This window comes from Girardinichthys multiradiatus, chromosome 23 (genome assembly GCF_021462225.1).
Source record: "Girardinichthys multiradiatus isolate DD_20200921_A chromosome 23, DD_fGirMul_XY1, whole genome shotgun sequence".
NCBI lineage: Eukaryota > Metazoa > Chordata > Actinopteri > Cyprinodontiformes > Goodeidae > Girardinichthys > Girardinichthys multiradiatus.
In genome coordinates this window covers 28,447,042-28,467,086 of record NC_061815.1, presented here as the reverse complement: position 1 = coordinate 28,467,086, position 20,045 = coordinate 28,447,042, and the positions used below count along the sequence as shown (strand labels likewise).

At 38.7% G+C, this 20,045-nt stretch overlaps 1 protein-coding gene and 1 long non-coding RNA gene across 4 annotated transcripts in view; both read right to left on the bottom strand.

Moving 5' to 3' along the window:
- Nucleotides 1-6,407, bottom strand: part of ahnak (AHNAK nucleoprotein) — a 32,643-nt gene extending 26,236 nt beyond the window's left edge. The window contains exon 1 of the mRNA XM_047353207.1: nt 6,100-6,407. The gene's annotated coding sequence lies outside the window, so the exon portion shown is untranslated. The remainder of the gene's footprint in view (nt 1-6,099) is intronic.
- Nucleotides 6,408-15,879: 9,472 nt separating this feature from the next.
- Nucleotides 15,880-19,748, bottom strand: LOC124860924. Of its 3 annotated transcripts, XR_007036501.1 has the most exons (4): nt 19,487-19,628; nt 18,093-18,208; nt 17,117-17,271; nt 15,880-17,022 (listed from the first exon to the last, which is right to left on the bottom strand). It is a non-coding gene; the product is annotated as an uncharacterized LOC124860924 (long non-coding RNA). The 3 variants fall into 3 exon arrangements; XR_007036500.1 differs by lacking the exons at nt 18,093-18,208; nt 19,487-19,628 and adding an exon at nt 19,673-19,748 and having other exon boundaries at nt 15,884-17,022; XR_007036499.1 differs by lacking the exon at nt 18,093-18,208 and having other exon boundaries at nt 15,884-17,022.
- Between the last annotated feature and the right edge of the window lie 297 nt (nt 19,749-20,045).

The window sequence follows — 20,045 nt, the reverse complement described above, 5'->3', positions numbered from 1 at the left end:
TGCTGTTCTCATTTTTAACGTTGTGACTGAGAAGTAGAAAATCAGTGAAGGCCAGCCACAGAATTCCAATGGCCTCAAAAAAATAACTCTTATAGCAGTTGCATTCATGACTTGGGATTCTGAGCTTCTGTATGCATGCCAAGTCAATCTTACTTCTACCCGCTGCAACTAGCCCAACTTCTTTAAGAGTGTTATATGGATTACTGTGTCAACCTTGTGGCATAATGTGAAACAAAGCCTCCTTTTTGTCAGTCAGAAAACAAACAGAACCAGACTTGATGTGAGTGTAGAAAAGCATTACCAGTGGGAACATGTCGATCTGGACATACCTTGATAAAAACTATGCTAAATAACAGGGTTTGTCAGAGAGAAGCTTTTGCTCAGTTGTCAATGTGCAATACATGTGTGTAAAATACAGTAATAAAGATAAAGAAAGCAAAAGTCTTGCTTAAAACAAAGAAATAATATATTTGCTTTTCAAAGAATGCTATATCAATGGCTGCTCTTTTGAATGTACCTTGTATTGGAATAGATGATTTAAAAACATCCGGTACTCAGTTATGTTTGTGTGGAGAGACTGGCACCACAGCAGCTGTGTACACTTTCCAGTCCATCCTCTTGTTACAGATAGGCATTAATTAGACTGCCTTGTCAGGGGACATTTAGGTACCATCTGACTGATAATTTAAAAGACATGAGTAGTAATCACATTAATGAGATGACATGGACAAAAGCTGGATCACTAATGTTCAAAGAGGTTGCCACACCTTCTTAGTCTTGGTAACACCCGACACATAACTACTGATGCGGTCATCAGTAGTAAGAATAGTCAAAAAAAACAACTAATGTAATTATACAAAGAAATAGTAAGTTACACAAGTAGGATGAAGAACAGGGTGCTTTGCCCACATGTCTTGCTTACAGAGTGAAGCACACACTGTGCAACCCCACCCAGGCCTCCAGTCACACACATTCCTCGATAGAGCTGTCAAGCCAACTGGAAGGGAGCCCAACCTCTCCCAACAGTGACTAACTTCACAGAAATGTCTCTCTTTTGCTCTCATACTGATTCTAGATTCATTTTCTCCAGTCCAACCCATACTCTGCTCAGTCGCTCACACCTCTGCCAGTCGGCAAACCACACCCCCTAAAACTCTGGGCTATGCACAGATAAACAAGAGCCTCTAATCTGGCCAGATATATGAGCACAGCAAAGCATACTTTTTTGAACGAATGCAATCAACTGGGAATTGGACTGGTTTCATTAGATCTACCTGTCTCCCTTGGAGATGCGACGATCTTTTAGATGCATTCAATTTTATTTGCACCAGATTTTTTAATTTCTGAGGCTATATATCGGTTCACCATAGTCGCCACACTTTTCACATAAGTAAGTCACAGTGCGATGGAAACATATGAAGAGAGTTGAAGTTATTCCATTTCTTTGATTGCCAAATCTAATCAATTTGGTGTGCAGAGAAGGGAAGCAGTGTGACAATGATTACATCTCACTGCTTAGTATATTGAGCACAGCAATGCTGGGGAAAGATAAGATTTGATTATGAGCAAATAGAAAAAGAGCTCTGTGCAGTGAGGCAAAGAGGGAACGAGGAGCTGCAATCAAATCAGTCTTGTTGTCAAAACAGAATAGGCTCCCTGTTTCCCCTCGCCACGTTGGTGTTTGATGCACCACGTAAAGCAAACACAAAGAGAGACATTTCCCAAAGAAGCAGATAGGCCATGCATGTATGACACATATAAAAGGAATGAGCATCACAATACAAGGTTCCTTTCTGCTCACAGTGTTCACATACCCATGAAGGAAACCACAAGTCCTGTATAAAGACCAAAGCCTGTCTGTTGACGCCAGCTCAGTCGCTGCTGATTAAACCGTTGGGATTTTGGCAGGAGTCCGACAGCTATTGGAAAAACTGAGAAGTTCTTCTCTTCTTTTTACAAGATCACAAACATGACCAACCGCCACCAAATTCAGACTGTAGCTCTGGATTCAGTGCCATGCAAATCAAATTTCATGATCCATGGAATGTTCTGACTTATATATCCTACACGGGATGATGAGCTATGGGATATCTCACGGCCCCTGTTTTAACTTTGTACTGTGTCCCACCAGCAGACAACAAAGAGGGGAGTATCTCACTTTGAATTTCCTCTTACCAAGGTTTCCCATTTTTTTCTATATGTGCCAAGAGTTTTCAGGAAGTTTTTCCTATTCTTCTTGACAAAATGTCAGAGTCAGTTGTACTCATAAGGCTGTGATTCCTGTTACAGAAGTCAATTACAGATTAGTATTGAAAGAACACAGCCATACTGTTTTTTTTTTTTTTACAGAAATGAACTTTAGTTGTTCTTTTCTGAAATGAGAACCGATTTTGGGCTGGAGTCACCACACCTTTTCTGAGCCAGGAACATTGAGCAATGAATAAAGTCATAGATAATGGGAAGCATAGGCCTGTTTCCTTGATGAATGGACACAGAACCTGAATGCAAAAGTTTAACTATCATAACCAGTAACTTCAAATAGGGGGGAGGAGAAGAATGAATTTTAAAACTGGATCATGATATCCTGAAAAAACCATATATGTCATGGCATGCTGTTTTTCAGTCAGCGCAGCTCATCACACTGTTTAATCTTACTACAGATGATGTTTAAAAGTGATGCAATGTCTTTGGCAGCTTTGCAGCAGAATGTATATAGTTATGGACACATAAATTCCCTAGCTAGAGAATTTACAGCATTAGCAGAGCCAATGATATGTATTTGTATATAGAGCCCAGAGTTGAAATTTGTTGAAGTCAAGACAGAATTTTGGACAGTATAACCTTGACTATCTTGTGCCAGATGAAGAAAACCTAAACAATCCTGACTGCTTTCCCAACTTTGCATTCCGGGCCATGTTCCCTGAAATTCTGGGCCCCCACTTCTCTTACGAACAGTTTTGCTAACAGATGCTGCGTGTTACTCCGAGCACGCGGAAACATGACAAGCAAGGAGCGAGGTAAGATTGTACAGTGAAGCAACACTTGTAGAAGTTTTATTGTTCTGGATTGTTCTGTGGAGGAGATGTTTGGACGACGAGCAGTGTAGCGCATTAGGGCAAAAAGATTCACGCCTGTTTTGAGTTCTGTGCTCACAAACATTTAGCCAAATGAAAGCTACGATAAACAAATCTGGATCAAATGCACATGCATGGGTGTGACTTTTTCTGGCTGGATCATCATAACTCTCAAAACACAGCAATAAGGCAGGCAAGAGTGATGATAAGGACTCCTCAGAGAGTGTTGAGTACATGCTGAAGAGATCCAGTGCTGGATGGGTGAAAAAGGGAGTGGCTGCTGTGTGGATTGCCTAGAAAGACTTTCTAAAAGCGTACTCTACTCATATGTGTGTATTTGCAGCAGAAAGGGAACTACATTTTAACAAGCCTCAAAAGTGGAATCTGCAGGAGTTTGGGTATTCGAAATGAAAGCCAGTTGAGAAACAAAGATCTACAGTTTTCTCTTCTTTCATCTTTTTCAGAAAATTCACCACCCTTTTTTTTATTGTCCACATGCAATGTCGCTTGTTGTAGCCACCCCAAGAAGCCCTCGAGGAAATGGCAAAGGAAGTGTGTTGAAGACTAATTTCCTTAAGTTTCACACTGGAGAGTATTAGAAAGAGCACTCCTCTTGTTCCTGCTGTTAATCAACAGCACCCAAAGAGAGTGTGCAGCTGTATCTGATGTAACGCTTGACAAGTATCTTAGCGCCAGTCAAAGTTCTCAACAGTCATGAGATGCCACATTCTTGCTTGGCCTCTAAAGATCCCTTTTTTCCATGCAGGTGGCTCAATAAACCAACTTATCATGGGAGAGATGGCGAACTGTCAGTGAGGACTCATGAAAATGTCTTCTTGTGCTATTCAACACATGCTTTTTGGAAAGATGATAACATAATGTGCTGCTGCACTGGAAGGCACTGCATGTTTAGAAAAATAGTACCCACCCTTGGCCATGATGAGGCCCTTTCAACAAACAAGTATTTCAGCACAGTAGGGAAGAAAATATTTCCCATCCTGAAATTTGAATTACGTTCGTTAATGTAAAACCAACTCCTTCACAGTCATTTTATAACCAACCTAAAAATCTTTTTATTTTTTTTTCATTAAAAGGTACACCGTTAATCAATGTAACACCTCATTATACCTTTTAGCTCGGTGTGATAATTTAACTCTTTAATGAGTCTTTGTTACAATCAATCAACTTGACAACTGCAATTTGAAATACCCCAGAAATTTATGGTTGCGGGGCACTAAACATTGGTTCGTTGTACGTGGTAGAAAACAGTGCACAGGGTGGTGCGAACAGCAGCTCACACTTTTGGGTGTGGCAGGAGGGAGCTGTGGAGGACAAGAGACTATGCGCAGCAAAATCTGACTTCTAACTTAGGTTTTGCACCGAATAATGTCTGTCCTTCTTTATCTTCATTTATTTAACTCAGACAGCCTTCAATTTAAGGCTTGATGAGGACTTTAAGAGGCATCATGTGTTTGAGGAACACAAAATATGAGGTTGAAACTTATTATTGTTTGAACATTTCTGTCAGTTGTTGAATATCTGGAAAAAAAATAATGTTTTCCCTCATTCCCCAATAGTGCAAAGTCTTTGCTCCCCCCCCCCCCCCCCCCCCCCCCCTTTTTATGCCTCAAACATGGTTTCAATTAGCTTGTCTTTCCAAACCACTACATTCCATAACTCCCCTCCTCACCCCAGAACCGCCCATCCCCCTACCCCACCAACACACTCTCTGACTCTCTTTCCCTGTCTTCCCCTCATCTCTTCCCCCCATACACCCTGGCATGGAGCCCAGGTTAAGTAACCCAATGTTAAAAAAAAGGGGAATCGTCCTCTGTCCAAGACTTACAAATTAGTAAGTCATAAAAGATTTACATCTGTCACAGCTGCAGAGGTTTAACATTTCTACCGTATGAAAAAAGTACATATTTGGTCAACAAAAACTCTAAACAGACATTCCATATTTAATAAAGAGTATATTGAACAGCTAAATTTGCATAAAACCACAACTGGGCAGAGCAAAGTTCACATCAATCTACACTTTTTGTTTTGCCAACATGCCCCCTTATATCCTGGTAGGATGTTTAAAGAGGTCAGCAGCTACAACTGTCTACGGTGTGCACGGGTTTCTTTTTTATTCTGGCTGTAAAAGGGTGTGCCTCTCTAAGGAGACAGCAAAGCAAGAAGGGTTGGAAGAAAAAAAGAAGTAGGAAAGGGAAGTGAAGGAGAGGGATCCACACCCAAACCTGTTGCTGCATGCTCTAACAGGGAAGTAGAGTAAAGACAAGAAAAAGGTGTCAACCATAACATCAACACAACCTGATTCTTTTTTATCCATCCTCTGCCACACCATTTCAATCTGGATTTACTTTTTTAAAAGTTTTCTTTCCAAAAGCGGATACAGAATAGTCTGTTTGCAATAATAGATCTAACTATCAAACCACTACAGAAATACTGACTGTTTAAAATTTCCATTATTTCTGAAGTCATTTAAACCCTTTTTGAACGTTTTTTTTTTTTTTTTTTTTACTTTTGTGCGTGTTCCACTGCCTCTGTTAAGGGAAAATAAAGTGCGCCACTGCAGTTAGAACCTCAGCATTTATGTGGCAATGGGTACACACCCACTTCTCGTGCCATCCTCTGCGTTGTATGAGCTTCTAAAAGCGTAATGACGTTTGCACAATACAAGTGGAAATACACTGAAAACAGCAACATCAAAAGCTCCAAAGATTTTTTTTTTTTGGAAAAAACAATTTTCTTTTGGAAGAAGCGCAGGATGTCATAGCAGACTTCTTACAGCAGACTTCTTAGAGCACACACTCATAGCAAGTGCCTCTTGATACAATAAAGGAATGCAAACTGATAACCCCAACACTTATAAAACTTTGTTGTTGAAACTGGCTGATGTCCTAACTCTGGTGAGCTGATAAGTATGAAGCAAAGCACAGTTTGCTAAAATTCTACGGTCAGAAAGCAAACATTAACTTTACCGGATAATAGTAAAAAAAGGAAAAAGGTTCATCTTTACCTGTGCGCAATCTTTGCGCCAAAGACGCCTCACACCCGCTTGAGCATCCTTCTAAATGTGTCTTCTCCCCTTCACTACTACCTAAGAAGAGCACTTTTCACGCTGTCACAAGTTCGCAGTCTGTCAGAAGTCTGTCTCTGTTTTCCTATTTCTTGACCAGCTAAACTTCCAGGGCGTTTTCTCCCCCCTCCTCTTTTCCTCCCTCCCTTCTCTGAGTTGATTTAGGCCTCTTGTTTTCAGTTTTTTTTTTTTTTTCCTTTTCAGTGCAGCTTCTACTCTGGGCTTAGCCGAGTGGTTGGACTTGGAGCTGGGTAGGGCTCCTGGTTCCCAGAGGGAGGGGAATGCAAGGGAGGAGAACTGTCAGAGGGAGTGGTCCTTAGCCCTGGGACCACCCACTGTTCCACATAGAGCGCTGCAGTTACATGCAACAAGAAGACTGAGTTCTAGTTCCAGGAAGAAAAAAAGCTTCACAGTATGGTAACTAAACTCTAATCAACAGTTTTGCAACAGTTCTTAAACACATGAGTGTACATTTTCAGTACAATTGTTGTAAAACTGCTTAAATATGATTTTAATGTGCTTAGTGTATGTCTCACATTGAAACACACAGTGTAACACACCACAATGTGGGTATCATATGACAGACAATAGCATAAACATGTTATTACAGCACTAAAATCACTGTACACAAACTAATACAAAGTTATGATTAAGTAAGTGACTCATAAATGAATAGCTTTCCTATACCCAAAAGCAAAAGTTAGGGCAAAAGTTTTTCAGCAGAGCAATGCCACCCAGAAAGACTGAGTTGCAAAAACTTTACCATTTATATTTCAGTTCAAGCTGCTTGAAATGTAGAGTTATCTATCAGAAAATGCCCAACGTATGGTAGTTAATGTGCCAAAAAGGCAAAAAACTACTGATGCACAGCTCCGTAAGAGTGAAATACGTTGTAATGACATAGGTACTCCTCCTTTACCAGCCTTCTGTCATTTGAAATATGTTAAAAATGCTTTTAAGCACAGTTTTGGTTCAAGCTCCAAGAGCAGCCAAAGAAAATAATGTAAATGATAAATTAAACCTTTGGAAACCAGTCACAGCTGCGCAGTCTTCCATGTGTTGGAAAAATAAAGGAAGGCATTATACGACATCCCCAGAGTTGCTGTTCAGTGACAACCTCAGCAGAAAAATCCGCCTGGAGTTAAATGAGCATATTTGGGCCAGCAGCTGGGGTATACATTGAAATATCTGATAAAAGGAGTTCAGTAACCAAAATAAAGCAAACCAACCTTATTTGTCTGATGTTCCCAGCAGCTCTGTCAGAAGACTTTAAGTGTAATTTTTCCCTAACAACACACGTGTTCCTTTCATTTAAACCAATGTTAGAAACGACATCTACAATAAACATATTTTTGGCTTGTTGGAGGTTTTAGCAATTCCAGTTCTTTCCACAATTGTTAGTAATCCTGTTAACTGAAAACCTGTGAAAACCTGACAAATGTGCTGAAATCCTTAGAAATAAACTCTTGATCCTACTCTTGGTGCAGTTCTCTGCCAGTGAGCTTTGGAGATTTTTCACCTCCTATATCAAGGGCAAAATTGTGTGTTCATGTCCAGCCTTGTTTGTTTTGGTTAGATGGGTTTCGAACCTTTTATTTTTTGGTTTACTATAGATATGGACCAATTTCATTGAGATGATATTTTCTTGTAGCTGTTTCCTGACTTGGTAAAAAAGAATACCATTAACAACTTCATTTATTTCAGTAATTCTTTTTAATAAATGAAGCTCATATATTAAATAGATCCCTTATACACACAGTGATAAATTTCAAGATTTTATTTTTTTTAATGTTTTGATAAAGTAATGTTTTAAAAGAAACCTAAAATGTACGGTTGTTTAGCAGAGTCGCTGACACCATTCACACTGAGGGTAAGCCACAAAAGGTCCTGAATCCTGTACCCAAGCATATTAATGGAGAGTTGAGTGGAAGGAAAAGATATGGTAGAAAAGGTAGATTGTGAAGCAAAGCCCATATGAGACTTTGGAGGAGAATTACATGGTGTAGAATTGGGCCGGTCTCAGTCCTTCAATTGCCACCATACACAGATGTATCCCAGATATGGCTGCAAATGTTGCATTAATTGTGTCAAAATACTCATGAACCAGACATCAGAAGCAATTTACTTGGGCTGACGAGAGAAAAGACAGGACTTTTGCTTAGTCCAGAGTCCAAAACCTTTGGTCCAGTCTTTTTACATAAAAGTACATTTTACATTTCATTTAGAGTCAAGGTCCCAGAGTATGAAAGAAGAGTGGAGAGGCACAGAATCTAGATTTTTGGAGGTCCCGTGTGAGTGTAAGGGAGTTTCCTCTCCAGTGTAGCAATATGCATGCTCAATATGAGAGATTGCTGCAAAGTCAATGTAAGCAACTGCCCCCCTTCAGTACATGCTGATCCAGGAGGAGTGACTGCTTCAAGTCACTGACTCGATGCAATCTGCTATGTTTCCTTAGATAGAAATACGTTTACCCAATTTAAATAATAAACTGTTCAATAGTTAGGATTAATTGTAATTTAACTGACTTGAAATTCGTATGATTCGATTGAAATGATGGGAAAATGCCTTGAGAGGACAGGTGTTGTGATTTGGCACTACAGTATATAAATAAACTGAATTGAATTGAATTGAAATGTTCACAGTTGGTGATGATTTGGGTATCCATGTTATCTGCTGGTGTTGACCAACACCAGCAACACATTTCATAGGAATTGGTTGAGTCTGCCAATATTGTTTTATTGGAAATAATTTTTTTGTTATAGGGAAACACTGAATAAATGTACTGAAATTTGAGGTATAATTTCTATAAAATGTTCAGAGAGATTGTATAATTGCAATAAACGATACATTTATTTTAAGGCTTTTTACATATAATTTCAATAACTGTAAAGGGCACCATTTGTTATATCATATGTAGTTAATTTGTTCTACTTTTTACATAAATTTGTTCCCTTGATTTTATTTTTCTTCAGTTTTATTTATAATTACTTGTACTCCACTGGAATCTTTTGACATGCTTTCCCAGCCTGTTAGTTTACTAAAATAGTATTTATATATACTTCCAGTTGTGGATAAAAAATGTTATGTTGTCCAAGGATACAGTCACTCAACTGTCGTGACAGATGCGTCTGCTTCTTCTAATTTGAACCCTCTCTGAAATACCCTGTTCGTGATTCCCTGCGCTGGACACCCATGCTCAACAAGCAAATAGTGTGCAAGAAGCTAGAGAAGAGGAAGTTGCCATGCTGCTTTGTGGGGCGCGAACAGGGTGTGGTACAGACGCTTGGACGTGTGCATACTTATATTTTAATACTACAGTTTTACAACACCGTAAATTGAGACAACTTAGGGTTTGTTTTGTCCCGGAAAAAACACTGTTAAGATCCTCCACAAAAACAGGAGCGACTGCTTGTATGTGTCTGTGCAGACGTGTAGTTTTGAACTCTGTGAAGACTGACCTCCTTAGTGTTTGAACTGGAACTGTTTTAAATAAGCAGTTCTGAAAGGCAGCAATATGTTTTCCAAACATAAAACAGGTTACTGTTGGATTAAAATGTCAAGGAGCTCATATAATATGTTTTATCATAGATTGATACTGAAGTTAACTTATAATCATACTGCAGTGCAGAGCCTCAAATTTCAACCAGAGATTATCTTCCTGTCTGATCAGCTCTGTGCGTATTTGACCCTTTACTGAGACAAGGGCTCCCATTACCTTTGAAGACGGGTTTCACCTTTTTTACTTTCAGAAGACAGCTCTTGTGATGTGTCGGCATGTAAACAGCAGGACTCTCGTCAAAACTGTTTTCCGCTCAACAACTTTTCAAAGGGGCTGTTTATGGCCCCTTAACAACCAGACAGTGAACATGTTCTTTACTGCTTGTAAATGTAGTTTTCCTTGACAACAAGTTTGTAGACTGATATGAGGATGGATTTGTTAAGAGCCTTTCTTATGTATTCCCTTATCTGGAATAAATTTTAAGCAAGTTACTAGAAGTGAGACAGATGGAGGACAATAAGTCTAACAGAAGATTAGAGTTCTTGGCAAAGTTTAACATATTGTACAGTGCCTTGGAAACGTATTCATTTCTCATTAGCTCTTTCACATTTTATCCTGTAACAACCACTAATTTTAATTTATTGTAGTGTAGTTGTTTTTGCTAGACCAACACCAAGTATTACATAATTGTGAAAGGAAGGAAAATAATGCAGGATTTTCAGATTTTTAGCAAATAAGAATCATAAATGTGTGGCATGCATACGTATTGACTCGTTTTTACTCTTTTAACCCTAAATAAAATAAATAAAAAACAACATACCAACTTTTCCATCATCTGGAAATTGAAAGAATATAACAGAGCTGCAAACTTACTAAGACATGGCCGTCCACCTAATTTAACAGACCAGATCAGGAGGGCAATTTTCATAGGAGCACCCAAAAGATGCATAGTAACTCTAAAGACGCTGCAGAAAGCCACAGCTCATGAGGGACAATCTGTTGAGATGACAACCATTAGTAGAGTGCTCCGCTGGCCTTTATGGCTGTTAAGAAGAAAAACCCACTGTTTGTCCATCTTACAGTTTGCCACAAGCCCATGTCTTGGAAACAACAAAACATGTGGAAGAAGGTCTTTGGTTAGATGAGACCAAAATTGAGCTTGTTCAACCTTAAAGGGGACATATCATGCAAAATTCACTTTGTTAGCACATTTTGTTGTGTAGTTGGAGTCTGTAGGAGTGCAGAAAACTTAAATTTAGTCTCTCCAGGTGCTGCGTAGATATCTTTATATTCTGTTGGGTTGTACTTTTCAAGCTGTTTTCTCTATTCTCAATCACGTTTTTTGAACTGTTATGTCACAGTATTTGCCACGGAACAGCTAAACAAGGTCATGGACTTCTGGCTGACCAAATTGCGCATTTGCCATTTTAATTTCTCAATGGGATTTGGTAGTCCAAGCTCAAAAATGCCAAAGCTGCAAGTGGAGTCTAAATGTTCGGTTGTTGGGTGTATTGACCCAAGCAATTCATTACGCCATCTCCCAGCAATAGAACCTTCAAAGTGCCCTTCAAGGATTCAACAACCACCACCAGTATCAAGAAGGATTTCCTGAAAGACTATTTATGGCGTCAGTTCCTTCTGTCTATGGTAACAACGGACACAGCAAAGCAGTGAGCTGCATATAACATTACAATGAAAACAAACTTTATTTCAGACATGAATTTAATGTGTATTGATATGACATCCTGGCCATTGTTTTGATAGCAGTAGGATTGTGCCTTCTGCTTATGTTAGTGCTGTGTGTTATCAAAGACTGCATTATGGACTATGTTTTCTGTGTGAACAACACCGTGAAGGTACGGCGTTTCTCCAGTAACAAGCCCTGGATCAACCCTGAAACAATGGCTCTCCTCAGGGAGAAGAAAGAGAATTTAGATCAGGAAACAAGGAGCAACTGAGAGCTGTGCAAAAGAAACTGAGAAGAAAGATCAGGGATGGAGAAAACATCTACAAGAAGAATTTGGAGGACCAGCTAAAGAAAAACAGGGAGGTTTGGAACAACTTGAAAACTATTTCACGTCACAAACCAAACTCCCAGGCTGTATGAGATTCAGGGTAGGTGAATGACCTGAATCAGTACTTCAACAGGTTTGATCAGAGAGCCACCTCTACCCCAGCCCTGTCTTCCCTGCTGCAACCGCCCACCTATTCTACAATGCCTGCCTACTTTTCCTCACAGAACTTCACGATTTTTAGCTCTTCAACCACCCCCCTCCGTTTTCTTGCACTCAAAGCAATACTATTTGTGATTTTGAAATAGTAGATTTATGTAGAATTGTGGAATCTATGTATGTTTGTTCTGCAGTGGGGTTTATCTTTACTTTGAACTATTGCTGCAAAGGTCCTGATCCGTATACAGTAAATCTCCATAGGTGTCTGGAAAGTTTGGCAACAAAAATGCGTGGAAATGTTTCATGAATGAGAGGAGACAGGAATGGTCAGATTTCATTTTCAAGTACAAACTATATATCCTACTGTGACCTGCAAAACTGGTGCATCATCTGCTGCAACTGCCAAAAATAACCATTCACACAGACCAATGATGGGTTTTGCCAAATCAATTAGCCTCACAATGCCTGCACATAAATCATGGTCAATTGTGTGTTATTTATAACCTAAACAGCGAAATATGTTCTAGCAGGCCCCTTGATTCACTTGTAAAAAAGTCATAAATGTAGGTACTCCGCTGTGGTTATGCATTTGTCTGTAATAGCATTTCACATACACATCAGACCAATAAAAAAAAATAAAATTAAATGGGCTTAATAAAGAATATGTATAATACCTGCGTAATGGTTGTTATTTTCAAAGGGTGCCTTTAATCTGACAAACAAGCCTCGTCTGAACCCATATTCTAATTTATTGAATATGACTACTCTAACCGGTCAAACGTTTGCACACGCCTTTGTCGTTCAGTAGATTTTGCCTATTTTTTTTACTTTCTACATTCTAGACACATAGTGACACAAAATTATATAGAATTATGTAGCAAAACAATTTACAAAACTCAAACCATCTTTTATATTAGATTCTTCAAAATACCCCCTTTTGCTCTTGATTACTGCTTTGGACACTCTTGGCTTCATGAGGCAGTGACCTGAAATGTCACCGCCTCATGAATGACAAACCAATGAATAAGGTGTGTCCAAACTTTCAACTGGTAGTGTAGTTTGAGAAAAATATAAGCAGAATATGGTGGTGAACATGTACAAAACCCAGTCAAATTAAAACAGTTAATTAAATAAGGAATCCAATAAGATTTGTACCACTTTAGGTTCTGAAGGTGGTCGTTATGCTCATCACTGCGTCATCCTTGGCATCTGTGTTACCATACGTCGTGGCTCAAGGATAATTCAAGGAGTCATTCTGAGACATATAAGGCTGAACCTTTGCTGTTGAAAGACTCTGTCTGATCTTCATCATATTAATATCAAAGTTTGTTTCCTCAGGAACAAAGTCCATTGGATTAGACTAAAAAGCTTTATAATCCACCCCTTAATCTGCCAGATTTTCCTCGTCCTGTTATATAGTACAAAAGAAAACAAATCACCTTGAATGGTGCATGTTTACACCCCTACCAATTGTTTACTACTATTTTTGCCATGTAGCCTCAGTCCATATGAACACCAGTGACATCAGATGACCTTGATGTTGACTATGGAGAAATAGGTGCTTTTTTGTGTACCTTATAAAGAATTTCCATTTTATTAAATCCTGAGTTTAAAATTTAGATATTTTTGTCCTGCTATTGTTTTATAATTGTACAGTTATACATCATTCAGGTTTCAGTTCAAAAATGCCACTCATTTACCTGGATTATCTTTGAAATTATTTATTGTGTTACAATGAAAGATTTCTTCTTGTTTTGCTGAGGATATTCTTCATCTCCTTTCTTTGAAGCTATTTATTTTGAGCAGGAAGGAGGGCAAAGTCTATGCATTTCTTAAGACATGTAACAGACTTAAAGAAAATCTGTTTGTCAATATCTTCCCTCCTTCCATTAATGCAAACTCAAATCATTGGTAAGCTCTTCATTCCATGATTTGCATGGTCAGTTGTTAGACCTCATCGCTTGCAAGGTCAAGGTTTTAAATCTCAGCCTGGGGTCTTTCTGCATGCCGTTTGCATGTCTGCTCATTGAATGCATTCGTTTTCTGGGTATTCTGGCTTCTTCTACAGTCCAAAGACATGCATGTTAGGTTAATTGGTCACTTCAAATTGCCCTTAGGTGTTAATGTTTGTGGATAGTTATTTGTCCTGTTTGTCTCTGTGTTGCTCTATAATTGACTGGTGACCTGTCCAGGTTGTACAAAGAGTTCTCGCACATTGTAAAGTCTATATTCCACCGAATATAGTAGAAAACATTTTGCCCCTTGTGTACTAATGACATTAGTACAAAACTGTAATTTGTTTTGACTAATTTCTATGAATATAAAACCATGTAATGTACTGAGGCTACACAGTCATGCTGAAAACAGAAAAAAAAAAAAGTTTTAGTTTGAGCAGAAACATTTGGTTTCAATTCAGTTTATTTATTTAGTGCCAATTTTCAACAAAAGTCATTCGAGGACATGATGTAAAAGAGAAACACATGGAGTTCAATGCAAGGAAACAATCTATTTAGTTAACTGTTTGACAAGATTAACAGTTATAGAACACACAGGAAAAAACATGAAAAAATATAGCGCTCTCCTAACTTATATGTCTGTTTGTTTCACAGTTGAAAATGTGGAGACCATTTCCTGCAGTGGTTTTCATTTCTTGGTTTCATGAGCCGTGTCCTCAGGAAACACCATGCAGTGCAAAAAAACAACAATAAGCACTAACAGTGATAATAGGAGGAATAATATTAAAAACCGTAGTTTGTATTATCTACATGGTAAAGAGCAGCTAGATCATATACATGAAATGAGTTACTATTTTGCTTTTGAAAAATGTTCCACAATTGTGCCTTCATTTATCAAACACATAAGAGTTACTGTAGAAAATGCCATTTGGCATTTCTTCAATACAACAATGCCTCTTTGACTCGGTCTTTGGCTGTCCTCAATATTGGCTTGACAAATACTTAACATAAAATCAACAATGTTGCGTTGAGTAAAAAAAATATGATGAGACGCTGAAAAAAACTTGACTTGTTAGCTTCTGTAACAACAGAAAATATCTGTTGCAATATTTAATGGAATTTCTAAGGCTACAAACCCAGCTGGTCTTAATCAATGCTTTCAGTTTGTTTTAAATTACAATTTTTTTTCTTGTTTGCTGATAATCTAAATGGCATCAGGCTATATGTGATGTAGTCAGAAAAAAAGTGAAGGTAATTTCTTTCAGTTTCCGCATTGCTTTCATTTCTAGAAGAAAGGTGGTAAAGACGTGTCAGAGTCTGTCATTCAAGATATATGAGAAGTTTTTACAAATGTAATCGGCTCACCCAGTAACATCTCACAAACATACAAAGAAAAAAAAAAGAAAGAAAAAAAAGGAGAATCAAATATTGAGTTACTTATTTAAATATGTTTTGCAATAAACTTCCACTGGATCTCGTGTTCTTTCATGTTATCTCGGTGACTCACACAAGCTAGCCTCTATGCTCAACACACTGCTTTCATTGTCTGAACTGAGGAAGGAATTTTATTTGAAGATTGTGACATTACAAAATACAAAAACAATACAAAATATTTTTTCCTCAAACCTAATGAACTGTCTCCCGTTACTATTTCCCTTGGTTAAAGCCTAGAATGCAGTTCCAACACATCAATTGCGGATCCGTTCTTCATGTATTAATTAACTTGCATTACACAATTTCATACGCAGCACATATTCATGTGTGTGGTGCACCCGCAGGCATTGCTAAACAGTTGCTTAGGGAGGTTTGATCAAATCAAAATAGTCATCAGTTCCAGGTGCTGTGCCAAGTCACACCTTTACTCAGGCTGCAGCTATGCAACTTTCTTTATCCTGCGGGACATACTAATCACACTCTTACACTTGCAGTCCTGTAATCATACCTCAAACTATCCATGCCCATTTAATCTCCTGATTTTAGGCCTTGCTGCATTTTGAGTTAATATGTTTTTATTTTTGTCAGTGCCCGTGACTCATCTTGTGTTTGTTCACACTGGCTGACACACCTATGGTAAGGAAACACACCCATTCCCTTATATCCTCTTATTCAACCAGAGCTATCAACTACAAAACAATGACAGGCAGAGAGGATTTCGTTTACAAAAACGTCTGAAGATTTCAGTTTTTTTCTTTATGATTCATCTTATTTCACATACAGTGCCTTGAAAATATTTTAATATATCTTAAACTGTTTAATGTTGCAAATATGAACTTCAAAGTATCTAATTGTGATTTTATGTGAAAGGCCAATACAAAGTCATGCATAACAGTGAAATGTAAGAAAAAATGTTTCTCAAATGCTTTTTACAATTACCAATTTAAAAAACGTTGAGTGCATTTGCATTTAGTCCTTCTGTGTCAATACTTCATAAAACCACTTTCGATACAATTACAGCTGCATGTCTTTCAGGGTATCTCTTGATCAGCTTTGCACATTTACAGATTAAGAATTTTTAAACCATTCTTTGCAAAACAGCTGAAACTCAGTCAAACTTGATCAGGAGTGCTTAGTAACAGCAATTTTCAAGTCTTGCCACAGATTCTTAATTGGATTTAAGTCTGGACTTCGATTATCAATGTACTTTGATCAAAACCATCGCACTGTAGCTCTAGCTACATGCTGAAGTCAGTGTTGTGCTAGGAGGGAATCTCCTCCCCAGTTTTACAACTTTTGGAGCTTCTAACATTTTCTTTTTGAGGATTGCCCTGTATTTATCTCCATCCATCAATACTGTTTCTAAAAAACCGTCCCCAAAGTATTATTCTGCCATGGCCATGTTTTACGGAGGGGATAATATTCAGTGTGAAACAATGTTTCTTTTTTGCCAAATATTGTATCTCTTACACAGTCCTCAAAATGAAACGATAAGCAAGCATGCCATGTTGTGGACTTTGTACAGGTGCATCTCAGTAAGAATAGTCATACCATTAAAACATTCTAACGCATGAATATGTTTAGGGTTGTTTTCCTGCTTGAAGGTAAACCTTTGCCTCAGTCCATTGCAGTTTATTGCAGCCTGAAACAGGTTTTCCTTTAGGATTGTCCTGTATTTATTTCCATCCATCTTCCTTCTAACTCGGACCAGCTTCCCCATCCCAGCAGCAGAAAAGCATCCTCACACAACGATACCGCCACCACCATGTTTTATGTTAGTGTTCTGCCACGCATTGTGTTTTGCCTAAAAGGGGACATATCATGCTTTTAAATCCTTCCTTTTCACATGTAAATCATGCTGTTGTGGTCTATATAAAGTGGAGCTACAATGATTTTACCCCTCTTTTGAGGTGCATCTGAGAGCAGCTCATTTTGGTGTAGTCTCTTTAAATACTCTTGCGGCGCTTCACACCCTGCTCCCCTCCAGGTCAAAGAGCAATCCACTCCACCCTGTTTGGCCACTTTTGTAGTTTGATCACAGAGATTCGATTATCTAGCAGCGCAGAAACAAGACAAAGACAGCAAAAACAAAGCAAAACTGTTTAAGTAATAATACTATTCAAAGCACACAGTACAATTCTGTCCTCAAGGAGGTAAGAGTGGTAGTCTATGTCTGCCCAATGAGGAGCACAGAGCTCTCCCCACACATCTCTCTCTTTACTGTCTGTGTAACAGCTGGTTCTCTTTTTATCAGGAGTTTACACAAGGGCTGCAGATGAACTTGGTTGTGATCTGAGACCCCAGTGGAGGGTAAGGTGATGAGCTGCATGCCTCCTTGGTGCTGGCATACAATAGGTCCAGAATTTTATTGTCTCTTGTGCAGCAAGTTACCTACTGGGTGAAGGTGGGGTGAGTGGAGGACAGGGCAATATGATTAAAATCCCTGAATATCCGAAAAAGAGCCTGGGGAGGCTGTGTTTGGAGTCTACTGGTAACTGTGTGGCGGACATCACAGACAGCCGTGGTATTAGTAGAGGGGGGGGACATACACCATAATAACATGTGTTATCCCAATAGCTCAATGTCCTTTCTGCGGAGCATCCCTTTGATAGTTAAATACCAAGAGTTGCACCATCTATCATTTACAAACATAGTCAGACTCTTCCTACTGCTCACCTTGGTTCTGTCAGCCAAAATTAAATGAAAACTGTTCATGTTTATGTGTGTGTCCAGAGTTAACGCAGTTAGCCACGTCTCCGTCAGCATGATCAATCTGCTCTCTCTGTAGACTGGGTTAGAGCTGCTAGTTCATCAACTCTGTTGGGAAGGGATCTCACATTTCCCATGATGATAGATGGGATGACAATTCTGTACCTTTTCCACTGGCTGCGAGTTGCCCAATATCAGCTTCTTCCTCCTCAGCTTGCAAGGAACATTGGCCGATTGGGTGATTGGGGGGAGTGTAGCTACAGAGAGCTAGTAGATGATCTCTGAAGTAGACAATGGGAGAATGGCCTCTCAAAAAAAAAAATAAGTAAAAAGAAACTGAAAATAGTCAGCTCCATATTGCATACAAGGTGAAAAAACAGGAGCACATGACACATTTAAAAAATAGATTTAAAAAAGAAAATAGATTTAAAAAAAGAAAAATCTGGGAGCTGCTGAAACATGCTGGTTGTTCACATGGCACAGGAATAATGATTATGTTGCTGTTGGAATAATGGCTTCTTCCTTGCTGCGTGGCTTTTCACCTCATGTCGGTACAGGACTCTTTTTGCTGTGGACAAAGAGACTCTTACTAGGTTCAACCAGCATCTTCACAAGGTCTTTGCTTTTGTTCTGCAGTTTCGCTACAACACATATTCAACTCTAGGACACAGTGCTCATTTTGTGATTGGTATGATAGCCTGGTCATCCCCATGGTGTTTATAATTGCATACATATTTAAACAATGTTACACCGTCAAGCATCTGTAAATTTTATGATCCTGAATGAAACAAACCAGACTTGTGGAGCTCCACAATTCACTTATTGATATCTTGAGAGATTTTGTTTGAAGTGTGTCTTAAAATGTATCCTCAGCTGCACCTCCATTTAACTTAGATGATGTGAATGATCCTAGAAGAAGAAGCCTACAAAGCCAAGACATCAGCTTGACTTTCCCAAATTATTTAAAAGCAAGGTAATATTAGTTTATGTAAACTTCTGACTTTGAAGGAGGCATTTCTTTGTCTTGGCATTTAGTAATTAAAGCCTGTTTTGTATTTGTAACTGATCTAAATCAAGTGATAGGTAAATGAAGTCAGACAGTGAGCAAAACTATTGTTTCACTTTCACAGTTTAAATAAACATCAGCTTTCAGCTGTATGTTAAGTAGGTTTGATTGACTTTAAAGCAAAATATGTATGCAAGATTTATGTACAACCAACTTCTGGCTTTAAATATATTTTGGTATATTCTTCTTTTTGGCCCAGTTTAATTCATCTGTACATTCATCCAGCAACCTAACACGAAGCAGGAGCTGAGAGGGAGAGAAAAAGTGGACACACTCTGGACATGCTGCCAGTCTATCACAGGGCTCCCAATTTAATTTCACTAAATCCTGTTAGCACTGATAAGTGAATTTTCTTCATCTTCTTGTCAAATTAGGTAAATCGTAGAATGTGATGTTTCACGATCGCCACATTATTTTTAAAAAAAGCTTTCCTGTAACATTTCTAATATATTACCCTCACATATCTTTCACAACACTGTACACAAACCATTACCATGTCTGTGATTTCGTCTGGGCCCAGCCCTGGAACCCTATGAGTAAGCACACCACAAGCTGGAACTTGTTAAAACAAAGTGGACCTAAGGTAACCACCCAGAGTAGAGGGTATCTATGGTCAGATTACAACTATGAATCAACCCCAGGCTGCTAATGACAACATGCAGTACTTAAAATACACTACCTCACAACACACGGGTCACACCGCCTCATATTTGCCATCCCCATAGTAACCCAATTTTGTTTATCCATGGAATTCCCCACAGAACACGCTCCCTCGTCTACTCATACACACGTATACTGAGTATGCGTGAACTTATGCTTATGATTCAGAGAGACAGACTGTTCCTTTGGTACTTGAAAGAATGTGAGTGAAAAAAAAACAAGAACGAGAGGCAGATTGCATTGCGGTTTCCACTTCAACTTGTGAGTCAAGCACACGAGAAAGGAACAGAAAAAGAGACTATTCTGGGATGGCTGCCATAGCAACACAATAAGCTAGAGGGCATGAATGTTTCCATAGCAAAGGGTTGCATGTGTATGGATAAATATCACAT